Source organism: Muntiacus reevesi, chromosome 1, assembly GCF_963930625.1.
Source record: "Muntiacus reevesi chromosome 1, mMunRee1.1, whole genome shotgun sequence".
In the NCBI taxonomy this organism is placed as follows: domain Eukaryota; kingdom Metazoa; phylum Chordata; class Mammalia; order Artiodactyla; family Cervidae; genus Muntiacus; species Muntiacus reevesi.
Window position 1 is genome coordinate 18,688,727 of NC_089249.1, and position 13,498 is coordinate 18,702,224.

At 44.5% G+C, this 13,498-nt stretch overlaps 1 pseudogene; it reads right to left on the reverse strand.

Moving 5' to 3' along the window:
- Positions 1–8,679: 8,679 nt before the first annotated feature.
- Positions 8,680–9,564, reverse strand: LOC136159243 (ferritin light chain pseudogene; annotated as a pseudogene).
- Positions 9,565–13,498: the final 3,934 nt, after the last annotated feature.

Genomic DNA, 13,498 nt, shown 5'->3' on the forward strand with positions numbered 1-13,498 from the left:
GCCTGGAAAACCCCATGGACAAAGGAGTCTTGTGGGTTTCAGTCCCTGGGGTCACAAAGAGTCAGACATGGCCAAGCAAGTAAACAACAGCAACAGCAACAAAAGGTCTAAACAGATACCTCATCAAAGAGATACACAAATGGCAACTGAGCATCTGAAAAGATTCCTGATATCGTATGTCATTACAGAATTGTGAATTAAAACATCATACTGTGTCATTCTGTCAGTTCGTCCCACTCTCTACTTCCCCCACTGTGTCCTTGTAGAGAACTACAAGACTGTTCTCTATGTCTGTGTCTCCACTGCTTCCCTGAAAATAGGTTCATCAGTACCATCTTTCTAGGTTCCACACTTCTCAATACTGTACAATTATAAACTTTGATAATTATCAGCTACTCAAAAACAGTTGTGCTTTATGATATTGTTCAATTGTCACCAACAATAGAATGATACTCGGATATGTTCTTTCTGTAAGCAATTTAAAAAAAGAGGAAAATGCATCATACCACCACACAGCTATGAATGTGAAAGTGAAAGTAATAGTCACTCAACTGTGTCCAGCTCCTTGCTACCCCATGAACTGTAGTCTACCAGACTGCTGTCCATGGAATTCTCCAGGCAAGAATACTGGAGTGGGTTGCCATTCCCTTCTCCAGGGGATCTTCCTGACCCAAGGATGGAACCTAAGTCTCCTGATTGCAAGCATACCTAGGATAATGGCTATAAACCAAAACAATGAGGACACCAAATGGCTATAAGCCAAAACACTGAGGACACTGGCAAGGCTGTGGACCAGCAGGAGCTCTCATCCACTGCTTGCGAGAATGCAAATGGTACAGTTACTTTGGAAGACAATTGGGTAGTTTCTTACAAAGTTAAATATCGACTTACTGTTTAATCCAGCAACCACATTCCTAAGTATTTACCCAAAGTAGTTGAAACTTACATTCACGTAAAAACCTGCACACAAATATTTAACACAGCTTTATTTATTATAGCTGTGAAAAACTGGATGCCACCAAGATGCCCTTTAGTAGGTGAATGGATAAACAAAGTGTGTTACATCCATACAATGTAATCTTATTCAGCAATAAAAAGAAGTGAGCTATGAAGCCACAGAAAGACATGGAGGAGCCTTAAGCATATAATGCTAAGTGAAAGACGACAACCTAAAAAGACTGCATGCTGTATTGTTCCAACTGTATGACACCCTTGAAAAGAAAAACTATAGCAACAGTAAACAGATCAGTGGTTGCCAGGAGTTTGAGGGAGGGGAAGAGATATGAATTGGCAGAACTCGGGGGATTTCTAGGGTGAAACTATTCTGTGTGCTACTCTAAGAATGGATACATGACACTATGCATTTGTCAAACCCATAGAACAGTACAACACAAGAAGTCAACCATAATGTAAATTATAGACTTTTGTTAATAATATTAATAATATATAAATATTGGTTCATCAATTTTAACAAATTTACCACACTAATGCAAGACGTTAGTGAAAGGGAAAACAGTGGGGAGAGGTAGTCATATACAAGAACTTTCAGTGTTATATACTCAATTTTCCTGTAAACCTAAAGCTCTTCTAAAAGTGAAATCTGTTGGCTAAACACCAATCACAAAAACAACAATGACTCCAAGAACCATGAGATGAAACCACAGGGGCAAGGCAAGAACAGGCTCTGAATGATGTTGAAATATATAGGACTATGCTCAGAAATTCATTAGTGTGTGAGGGGTGGGGGTAGGATTGCAAGGCTACCGAGAAGAATCCTGGGACCAACTTCAAAAGTCCATCTGACCTCTTTTGAGAAATGGATTAGAGATGGCCAAGAAAAGACAAGGAGAGATGATGGCAGAGTTTCAAGTAAGACACACTGATTCTCAAGCTAGCAAGATAGCAGTGGATATAGAAGAAACTAGAAAGAATTGAATGATGTTTGAAAGTGAAAGTTGCTCAGTCATGTCTGACTCTTTGCGACCCCATGGACCATACAGTTCATGGAATTTTACAAACCAGAATACTGGAGTGGGTAGCCTTTCCTTCTCCAGGGGATCTTCTCAACCAAGGTCTCCCTCATTGCAGGTGGATTCTTTACCAATTGAGCCACCAGGGAAGTCCAATAATACTGGCATGGGTAGCCTATCCCTTCTCCAACTGATCTTCCCAACCCAAGAATAGAACTGGGGTCTCCTGCATTGGGAGATTCTTTACCAATTGAGCTACCAGGGAAGCGAAAGGTGTTTAGGAGGTGGAATTAACAGGATCTCCTGGTCTACAGCAGCAACAGTAGAGAGCTGGAAAAGTCTAGGATTACTTTCTACTTTTTAGCAGAGCAACTGAATGGAGATTTGTGCCGCTGACTGAGATGGGGAAGATTGGCAAATAAGATGGTTTGGGAGAAAGACCATTAGTTCTCTGTTGAGACCAGTGTGCCTATTAAGCCTTGCAGGAAGAGTTTGAGTGGATACTGAAATATGTAGGGCAGAAGCCCAGCTCAGGAGCCTGGGCTAAGATACAAAGGCCCTGGGGGTTTTAGCATATAAGGATGTCTTAGGTCCATGGGATCCTAGGTCCTAAACTAAAGCTAATGGCAGCTAACATTTCTGAGCTCTTCTATGGCACCCAAAATTATGAAAGATACTCTATACTAATTGCTTTATTCAGTCTTCATTCCAACTCAATGCATCTGTGCAGCTTAGTAGCTCAGTCATGTCTGACTCTTGTGACCCCATGGACTGTAGCCCTCCAGGCTCCTCGGTCCATGTGATTTTCCAGGCAAGAATACTGGAATGAGTTGCCATTTCCTCCTCCAGGAGATCTTCCCGACCCAGGGTTTGAACCCAAGTGTCCTGCATCTTCTGCCTTGGCAGGTGGGTTGTTTACCACTGAACCACTTGGGGAGCTCCCCAAGCCTGTGAGGGAGATGCTAGTAGTATACCACTTCACAGATAGTAAAACTGAGGCTCTGCAAGGTCAAATGACATCTCCCATAACCACACTCACGGCAAACAACTAAGACACAACTGAAATCCCAGTCCATGTTCTACAGTCTTTATGCTTTTAAACCCTATGTTTTCAATTATCAATATTTCAAATATTCAAATATGCTTTCAAGTGTAACCTAATCAGCTTCAATGGGTGTGCACACCTATCTAACCTTTCCACACACTCAGAGGTCTCAGCCTTTATCAAGCTTTTCTTAAGGAAAGAATGTCTGAGACTGTTTTGTTATTCTGATCTTTGCATGCTTCTTTAGCTTCTATATTGCAGTAGAAACTGGAAAATGTGATCAGATAGTTTTCAAGTCTCATTAGTCAAATTAATATTGGTATTGCAAGCAATCTGAAATTTTGACAACTGCAATGGAAAAGACTTAGAGGAATTAGGGGAGAAATTGGAGGAGAAATTAAATAGATTGTTTCATTTGGAAAAAGAAAAACAACTTTCAATTTACAAAGAAACAGATTTTTTAAAGATTCCCTGGAATGAAACCAGACCTGAGATGGGAAGTCCAGAACCTGACACTTGGTGGCTTTGGGTCTGTTAACAAGTCACTTCTCAACTTTAGACCTCAGTTTCCTCATCTGTCACGGGAGATGAACAGTGGTTGCCCTGGATATTTCACAGGGCTTTGAAGAGACACAGGTGAGATGATAAATGGGGAAGCTTCACGAAGTGTAAAAAGCAGTAGACAAATACAGGAATTAATTTGAATTTATGATTACACTTCATACAGACACAAGCCACTGTTATTCACAGACTGCATATCCAGGCTGGGTATTGCAGCCAGACACAAGGAGGTGCAGAAAGACTGACCTGAGTGAATGTCAGGATGAAGACCCTCCCTTGACAGATGAGGAAAATGGGACAAGAAAGGGCAGGGCATTCACCGAGGGTCGCTGGTAATAGAACTGATATGAACACCTGTCTTTCTCCCTCCAGTCTATCAGTTTCTTTCTCTTTCTTTCAGCTAAGAGGTCTCTTGGCCATAGAGGAGATGGAGTGGTCCTTAATATCAGCTGCCAGTACCAGTTTGGATCTTAGTGGTTTTCCCCCGGAATAAAAATACAGTAGCCTGAAGCTTACAGAGGATTGTAGCTCCTCCTCTCCGAGACTAGGAGTGAAACAACAAAAGCCTCAATATCAATAGCAACTCACCTTCACTAACTGTTCAACTTATGCCTGGATCTGTGCCGAGCATTTTCCTTGCATGTGTGTCTCATTTTATCTCCACAACAGTCCTCTGAGTTGGGTGTCATTATTGACTCCATTTTATAGATAAGAAGACTGAGGCTTAGAGGTGTTCAAGAAGTTGCACTGAAACAGAGGCTATAAGAGATGAAGGCAGAGATTCACCCCAGCCAATGCCACCGTTACTTTGCAGAGTTTAACTACTGTATGCACTATCTGCCCCCCAAATCCTAAAGTCCTTGAGGCTGCAATTCTAGGCTTCTCACAGTCTAGACTGTCTATCTTTCTCTCTAGCTTTCAGTCTGGAGAAACTGTGGGCCTGACCTCTCAGCTCCTCAGATAGTAGGAAAATTCTGAAGGACGAAATGCACAGCCTCTGTGAAGTCTTGGCCTGGCACTTTGCTCCAGGATGTGCTTTTGTCCTCTCTGCCTGTTCAAATCTCCCTTTCCTGTTAAGTGCCCCCACAATTCCACACTCTGCTGGTCTTCCTGGTCACCAAGACTACACTGGCTTCTCTTTCTCCTTTGAGTCCCTGTGACATACACTCCACAGTATCCGTGTGGCTACTAGAGGGCTCAGCCTTCTGAGAGTTTTTTCATCGGCTGCATAGATCTTTGGGAATGTTCACATTATATCCTGAAGCACATTGGAAACTCCTCCAGGGAAATGCCAGTGGCTGTTTCTCTTGGGTCCTCCACAGTGTCTATTCTAGTACAAGGCAAACGGTCATCAGTAGTCAAAGTTTTAAATGAAATAAGAACGTAAGGAGGAAGCTATAGAGAGGCAGTTTTTAGTTAAATAGAAGGATAACTTTCTCCATTAGACAAACTTTTTTAATAATGGGAAAGACAACCTTGCTATGTCAGCATTTAGCTATCATTGGAAGTGTTTACACAAAGGATTATTACTCAAGGATATTTTTAATGGGTTTCCTGCCTTGAAGGAGGAAACTCCAATATCCCTTCTGTGAATGAGTGAGTGAGTGAGAGTTTGTGAGTGAGTGAGTAATTGGGTGAGTGAAAGAGTTTGTGATTAAGTGGGTGAGTGAGTTTGTGAGTCAGTGATTTTGTGAGTGAGTGAGTGATTTTGTGAGTGAGTGGGGGAGTGACTGAGTTTGTAGTTAGTGAGTGAGCTTGTGAGTGAGTGAGTGGGGGAGTTTGTGAGTGGGTGAGTGAGTGATTTTGTGAGTGAGTGAGTGGGTGGGTGACTTTGTGAGTTTATGAGTGAGTGAGCGGATGGGTGAGTTTGTAAGTGGGTGAGTGAGTGATTTTGTGAGTTTGTGAGTGGGTGAGTGGGTGAGTGATTTTGTGAGTAGGTGAGTGAGTGAGTTTGTGAGTGGGTGAGTGAGTGAGTGGGTGAGTGATTTTGTGAGTAGGTGAGTGAGTGAGTTTGTGAGTGGGTGAGTGAGTGGATGGGTAGGTGAGTGAGTGAGTGGGTGGGTAGCTGAGGGCACAAGTGAGTTTGTGAGTGGGTGAGTGAGTTTGTGAGTGAGTGAGTGAGTGACTTTGTGAGTGAGTGAGTTTGTGAGTGAGTTTGTGAGTGAGTGAGTGAGTGACTTTGTGAGTGAGTGAGTTTGTGAGTGAGTTTGTGAGTGGGTGAGTAAGTGACTTTGTGAATGAGTGAGTGAGTAGGTGGGTGAGTTTGTGAGTGGGTGAGTGAGTGGATGGGTAGGTGAGTGAGTGAGTGGGTGGGTAGCTGAGGGCACAAGTGAGTTTGTGAGTGGGTGAGTGAGTTTGTGAGTGAGTGAGTGGGTGAGTGAGTGAGTTTGTGAGTGGGTGAGTGAGTGACTTTGTGAGTGAGTGAGTTTGTGAGTGAGTTTGTGAGTGGGTGAGTAAGTGACTTTGTGAGTGAGTGAGTGAGTAGGTGGGTGAGTTTGTGAGTGGGTGAGTGAGTGACTTTGTGAGTTTGTGAGTGGGTGAGTGAGTTTGTGAGTGGGTGAGTGGGTGGATGGATAGATGAGTGAGTGAGTGGGTGGGTAGCTGAGGGCACAAGTGAGTTTGTGAGTGGGTGAGTGAGTTTGTGAGTGAGTGAGTGGGTGAGTGAGTAAGTTTGTGAGTGGGTGAGTGAGTGACTTTGTGAGTGAGTGAGTGAGTAGATGGGTGAGTTTGTGAGTGGGTGAGTGAGTGACTTTGTGAGTTTGTGAGTGAGTGAGTTTGTGAGTGAGTAAGTGAGTGAACGCATTTGCAGCTGTCAGTCATTCACACCCGGGCTCTCCTCCACAGTACCTGAGACATGACATTCCACGTAACTCAGTCTTTTATCTGGAAAACACTGACAAGAAGTAAGTGGAAAGCAGATCTTATTTCCTCTATTTTCCAGATGAGGAAGCAGGCTTATTGAAGTAAAAATAATTTGCCTGAAGTCAGCAGTTGGTTGCACACCAGCTCCAGCCTTTGCAGTTCCGGGCCAGTTCAGTCTTTGCCTCAGAAGCCCCAGACAGCTTACCGTGTCATCAGACCTGCTCTCCTCACTTGAAGCTTAGAGGGGGAGTTGGAAGAAATCCGAGAGAAACGTTGGCTTCTCTATGTTCTGCATCTTCAGCCACGGAGCCATTCAGGCTTTCTCTCTTGAGTATTTCTCAGTTTGGTTCCCTGCTCTCCATCAGCAAGGCACCGCCTTCATGTTCTCTGATGCGGAGGAAGGCTCTGGAATGAGACAGGCTGGATTCACTTCTCAGTGCTGGCTCCTCGGCCACGCTTCTTAACATGTCTCAGTCTCAAGAGGAAAGCCGTCACTAGAGCCCACCTCGTAGATTTGTGCTGAGGATGAAATGAACTTACATGGAAACAGGTAGACAGATAGAGCTTAAAACTGTGCCTCAATATATATTAAATGGTGTTCATTCATTAGTTGGGAATGGGGAGAGAATGCCCTTTGCTAACTGTGTGCCCTTGGGCCAGTCGCTTAGCCACTCAGTGACTTGGTTTCCACATCTATAAAATGGAGATAATGACAGTGACTCCCACCTCTTGAGGATGATTGCAAGAAATAAACATATTAATGCACATGGAGAGGACTTGGAAATTGCCTGGCAAATTGCAGGTGCTCTAATGGTGTTGCTACATTGTTTTTCCTGATGAGTGATGATTGCATCTACACAGCCTTTTGCATATGCTTCATGGTCTGTGTCTGTCTTTAGGTTCACATCATTCCATAAAAATCATGATATCTTTCCTTTTTTCACAATTTTCTGCTTTTATTCCTTCCATAATCACACTCCTCTTTTTTGCCAGAAACTTCCGCAGTATCTGCTTTTTCCCTTACCTGATATGATGGTAGAAATCATGTCCATAAAACACCACAAGACTAGGCATGAATACTGCAAACATAGATACTAATGGACAATTTAATGGTAGAAACTGACCAACACTTCCCAGAGGAGGCAATCATGGATGCTGGCCTTGCTTCTGAAACAAAGATTTAGAGACATTTGAAAAAGTCAGAAGTTGGTTCATGCTTAGCTCTCATGGTTCATATTGTAATGTCTTTGGGATTGTTTACTGAGAGGTATCACCCATTCCATCTCTTTATCTCTAGCGTCTAGCTGCTTCAGAAACGATGCTCACCAAAAGGTGATCCATTTACACAGCTAGTTGGAAGCTTCTCCATTTTACAGATATGATAAAAAGAAAAAAAATATGGCATAGAAATAGAAGTAGCACTCCAGGTGCTACTTCAAGAGTTGTTCAGTCTCTTTTCGTTCTGCAAAGCCTAGTTCAAATGCTGACTCTTCCATGAAGACTTCGATTTACCCCAAACTGAGATAGAAATGTATTTTCCCCTGAACTCCCTTAATTCCTTTAATTGAATAAATGGAGATATCAAATAACTCTATATGCCCATCATATCATTACCATGGGATTTTAAGGCATGAATCTTTGAGGGCAGAGTCCTTGTCTGGCACCTAGAAATTACCAGGAAAATATCTTCTTTTATGAATAAATAGATGAGAAATTGCATAATGAGAACAAAAATCTGGGATCCTCTCTCCTTCTAGGTGACCACACTGTTTTCAACCAAAATGAATCCTCTTGAACTCCTGCCTCCTTAGAGTACTGAGTTGGGTGAATTACTTCCTAAAGATGTGCATTTGAGAAAGCCATCTATGCTAACGTGCTCTTTAGCCAATGGTTTACTCCAGACAAGTGTTAATGGTTCTGTGACAACTGAGATTGGAGGAAATTATCAGGGATGGAGTGGGAAGAGGAGTGCTGACCCCATTATTCACAAGGCCCTCCCCATGGCTCAGCTTTAAAAGGGAGCAGAATTGAGACTTCTTTTGAGTAATTTTGGAGAATGGAGAAGCATAGCCATAATGGGATAAATTAACAGGTTCCTACAAGAGAAACTACCCACTATAATGATCTTGGCAAGCTCTTAGCTCCCATGATCCTAAATGCAAGTGCACTAAAAATAAGGAAGTGGGTCTCCCCCTTCACTACTTTTTAACATAATCTTTTTACTTTTTTTTTTTTTTTTTTTTTTATGCTGCAAAAAGCTTTATTGTTTCCATTTGGTCCAAGGCTTGAGAGAGGGCTCCAGGATGTTAAAAAGCTGCCTAGTAGCTGCAGAGAGGGGCTTCAAGCAGCCCTGATGTTAGGTGGGTTCTTCAAAGGCCACTGGTCTCCAGAAGCTCCTAGTCGTGCTTGAGGGTGAGCCTCTCGAAGAGATACTCGCCCAACCCAGCCTGAGGACCAGCCAGCCTGCGGAGGTTGGTCAGGTGGTCACCCATCTTCTTGATGAGTTTCACTTCCTCATCTAGGAAGTGGTTCTCCAGGAAATCACAGATGTGGGAGTCTCCGCGGGCAGAAGCCAGGCCATGCAGATCCAACAGGGCTTGATTCAGGTTCTTCTCTACGAGAAGGGCGGCTTCCATAGCGTCCTGGGTTTTACCCCACTCATCTTGAGATGGCTTCTGCACGTCCAGGAAGAGGGCGCGGCCGCCACGCTGGTTTTGCAGTTTCAACAGACGCTCCGCGCCCTCGCGCTTCTCCTTGGCCAATTCGCGAAAAAAGTGACCCACACCCTCCAGAGCCACATCGTCGCGGTCGAAATAGAAGCCCAGAGAGAGGTAGGTGTAGGAGGCCCGCAGTTGCATGTTAACCAGGCGGTTGACGGCGGCCTCCACCTCGGTAGAATAATTCTGACGAATCTGGGAGCTCATGATTGATCGATAATAAGGAGTTAAAAAATGGTGGCTGGTCCCGGTGATCGCGGACAGCTGGGTGGCTGACTCCGGAGGTTGCGACTGGAAAAAAGGTTGGAGGGTGGTCGGAGGCTGGAGCAAGGGGCGTCCCTGGGTCTGTTCCGTCCAAGCACTGTTGAAGCAAGAGACAGATCCGCGGGGCCGCCGAGCGCACTTCCATCTTTTTACTTTTTAATAATCTTAGAACAACCATTCTACCTATGCACTTGTGCCGTGCCTTCAACAACCCTCACTCCCCCATATTTCTCTTTTCCTTCACAGCTTCTCAAAGGCAGGATAAAGCACAGGTCCTTGACCATACTGCCTGATTTCAAGCCCCAAATGATGCATGGTCCATCCTGTGACCCTCCAGCCCTGAGGTGGTGTCACATGATCCTCACCCACAGACAAAGTTGCCTTTGTCTAGCTGCTGGCTATAGTTCATCCACTTCCTAGGAAAGAGGGGAGGTGAGGTTTCACAAATCTCTAGTTTAATCACAACCTAAGGATGCCTTTTGGCTTCCCTGGTGGCCCAGTGGTAAAGAATCCACCTGCCAATGCAGGAGACCTGTGTTCGATTCCTGGGTCATGAAGATCCCCAGAGAAGGAAATGGTGACCCACTCCAGTATTCTTCCTTGGAGAATTCCATGGACAGAAGAGCCTGGTGGGCAACATTCTATGGGGTCACAAAGAGTTGGGCCCAACTGAGCAACTAAAAAACAACAACAACAACAAAGGATGCCTTTCCTGCTTTTATTGCTCGTATTAGTAGTTCAGTTGTGTCTGACTGTGACCTTATGAACTATAGCCCACCAGGCTCATCTGACCGTGTAACTCTCCAGGCAAGAATACTGGAATGGGTTTCCATTTCCTTCTACAGAGGATCTTTCTGACCCAGGGACTGAACCCAGGTCTTTTGCATTGCAGGTAGGTTCTTTCCCTTCTGAACCACCAGGGAAGCTTATGTCCCAATTCTAGAAACCAGACTTCTACCAGCTTCTATACCCCACCTAGTGCCTATTACTGGACACCTGAGCCTTGCCTGGGTGATATGCCATGTCCCAGCTCCTCTAAGATATTCTGCTTTGAAGCCTACCTTTGAACTTGAGCCACCATCCCCATCTCCACCCTTGTTGAAACCTGTTAATAGCTGCCTATTTCTCCTGGACATTAAAATACTACATGGGAAGCTCAAGGTCCTACAAGAACTGGCCCCTGCTCAGCACTGCACCTCACACCACACCCTTCATGGCCCAGCTGCTCCGACTTTTCAGTTCTTGGAGAGCACCTCCACCACAGGGTTTTTATACATCAAGGTCTCTCTGATGGAGCCTTGTCTTGGAAATACCAAGCTGATGGCTGGGAAGAAATTAAGGTCTAAGAAAGTAAGGCCAATCACTCACAAAAAGTCACAAAGTTTATTTACTTTCTTCCTGTGCCAACATGCATTTGGGAGTATGGGAGGCAGAATGACAAGTTTAGAAAATGGAGACACAGTAATGGAACTATTAGACAATTGACTCAAGAGAACACCCAAGGGGAGAGCAGGTCCCTGAAGTATGCTTGTCCTGCCACCAAGCAGCTGTTGACTCCCACCTCTGTTTTGAGGTGAGATGATGTCTAAGGGCATCTTCCTTTTGGTTTTTGATTTTATGGGGACTAAGGCAAGCTGATGCTGGGAAAGTTTGAAGACAAAGGGAGAAGAGGGCAGCAGAGAATGAGATGATTAGATAGCATCACCAATTCCATGGACATGAATTTAAGCAAACTCTGGGAGACAGTGGAAGACAGGAAAGCCTAGAATGCTGCAGTCCATGGGGGGGGTCACAAAGAGTCAGATGTAACTTAGCAACTGAACAAGGTAAGCTGATTTCAGTCACAGCAGGTGGGAGGGCCAGCTCCCCTTCCCACTCTATCTTGCAATTAGCTTAGTCAAGCTCTAGGAGATTTATGAAACCTTCTCTCTGTCTATCACACTTAAAAGGTGCTAGGAAGAGAAGAGAAAGCTTTTAGCTGCAATGTGATCTGATAGGCATTTTTTTTACCCCTTCTATCTGATCTAATGGAATTTAGAAGGAAATTATTGCTTGGCACAGCAGAGGATGAAAAGTGTGGAATGTCCCTCTAGAAGGATCCGTTGAGTCCCTCGTCTCCCTTGCATGCAGAAGTCCAGAGAGGGATAATTGCTTGCCCAATACCACACAGCATGCTGGTGACAGAGTCAGATCTGATGTCAGATCAGACATTCCTGACTGGAGAGTCATTGCTGGCAGTGGGTGAAGTTCATAAAACTGGTGGGCGATACTTTGCATCTATGGGTCCATGCGCATATGCGGGGCAGGAGCAGCCATACTTTTCATTAGATTCTTAAAGAGGCCCGTAATCCAAACCAGGTTAAAAGTCACCAGCATCCCAATGAGCAATTCTTAATGTTAGAGAGTTTGTAAAATGTGATTGAAGCAACAAAATTAACCCATAAGAAACAATCAGAGAAAAACAGCAGACAGTTAATGGTTTGGTGTTAAAATGTATTGTGTGGACTGTTAATACCCTGAAACAGAATGAAAGAGGTCACTAAGAATTATAATGACTAACAGTGATATAGAGCTTCTCCCTGCCAGGCACCATTTTGTCTTTACATTTACTGGCTAAATTAATCTTCATGGCAACCCTATTAGGTATATACTATTATCCTTCCCCATTTTACAGATGAAGACACTGAGGAAATGGAAGTTAAGTCAGTTGCCTAAGATCAACGACCAGTAAGGAGCAGAACCAAGATTGGAATCATCCTGTTAAACTGTCACATGTAGGATTCCACACAGGACAGGGGGCATAGAGGAAGATAGATCACATAGCCCCTCCCTCTGCGAGTTTGTGGTTTTTTGGAGGAGGCAGGGGCAAAACACTGATGATGCTTATAAAAGTTCTAGCTCTAAGCAACTTCTTCAGATGTAGTGGATGGGCAGGGTGGAGAGGAAACCTGGACACAACCAGAAACCCAGCAGGCAGGTGGCAGAGAGACAAGAGTTTAAAATAGTTATGCAGGACAACCTGGCCATGTTCTGTTGGTTCTATTTGGGCAGCTAAATAAGCCTTGTTTTCAGAAGTAGACCATCTCTATCCAGCCAATGAGACAGGCCAAGTAGCAAGCCCAGTCAATGGCCTGACACCTAGGATCTGGTGGTTCTGTTCTCATTCCAGAACACCCGTCTCTGCAGGCAGCCAAACGCGGGCTAGCACAAAGACTGGCAGTTGGGATACTGAGATCTGGCCAGAGATGGATAGTGAGCAAGGGAAAGGGATTCTCCTGGCTTAGATTGAGACAAGGAAATGGCACCACATAGGACCTGCCCCTACTGGCTGTGGGGCCTTTTATGATAGACCATGCACCCAACCTTAGCTTTCTCATCTGTGGACTGGCTGCTCCTATCACCTCTCATAGGATGGCTGTGAGGCTGAAATGAGTGGCACAAAGAAAGCCCTCAAAATACTTATTTCTTCACTGAACAGCAATTTGTTGAGTATCGATTATGTACCAGGTTCTGGACCAGATGCTGCTGGTACACAAGTTTATAAACCAGTGTGGCTTCTGCTCTTAGAGAATTCAAAATTGATCATCCTTCCCACTGAGAATGGTTATCAGTGGTAAGTGTACTGTTATCACCATCTTTGTTATGAATAAATAAGGATTCACTGTCTCTCCTCTCCCCTTTTTCTCTCCATTCAACCTCCAAGAGTGTTCACGTAACAGGATATGTCACCATCTTTTTGTCTTCATCTGGCACTAGGGCAGGCCTTTTATTTTTATTCATTCTTGTATTCCTAAAGCTGCATCCTATTCATTCCTACAGAGTCTGACCCAGAGTAAGCCCCAGGTGTGTGGATTGGCTTGGACTGGATGAAGCCTGGACAGGGGCCCAGACCCTTGATCACAGCCAGTCTGGTCAGGATTGGGGAATAGACTAGTGGGGTGCATACATGGTTGGGGGAGGCGCTGCTGCCTTCCTAAATTTTAGGGTTCATCTCCCCACTGCTAGATTTAGGCCTGGGTGGAATGTGTGGAGGCTCTGGGGCAGCAGAAGGCTTCAGCAATCATCTGGAGCAGATCTGA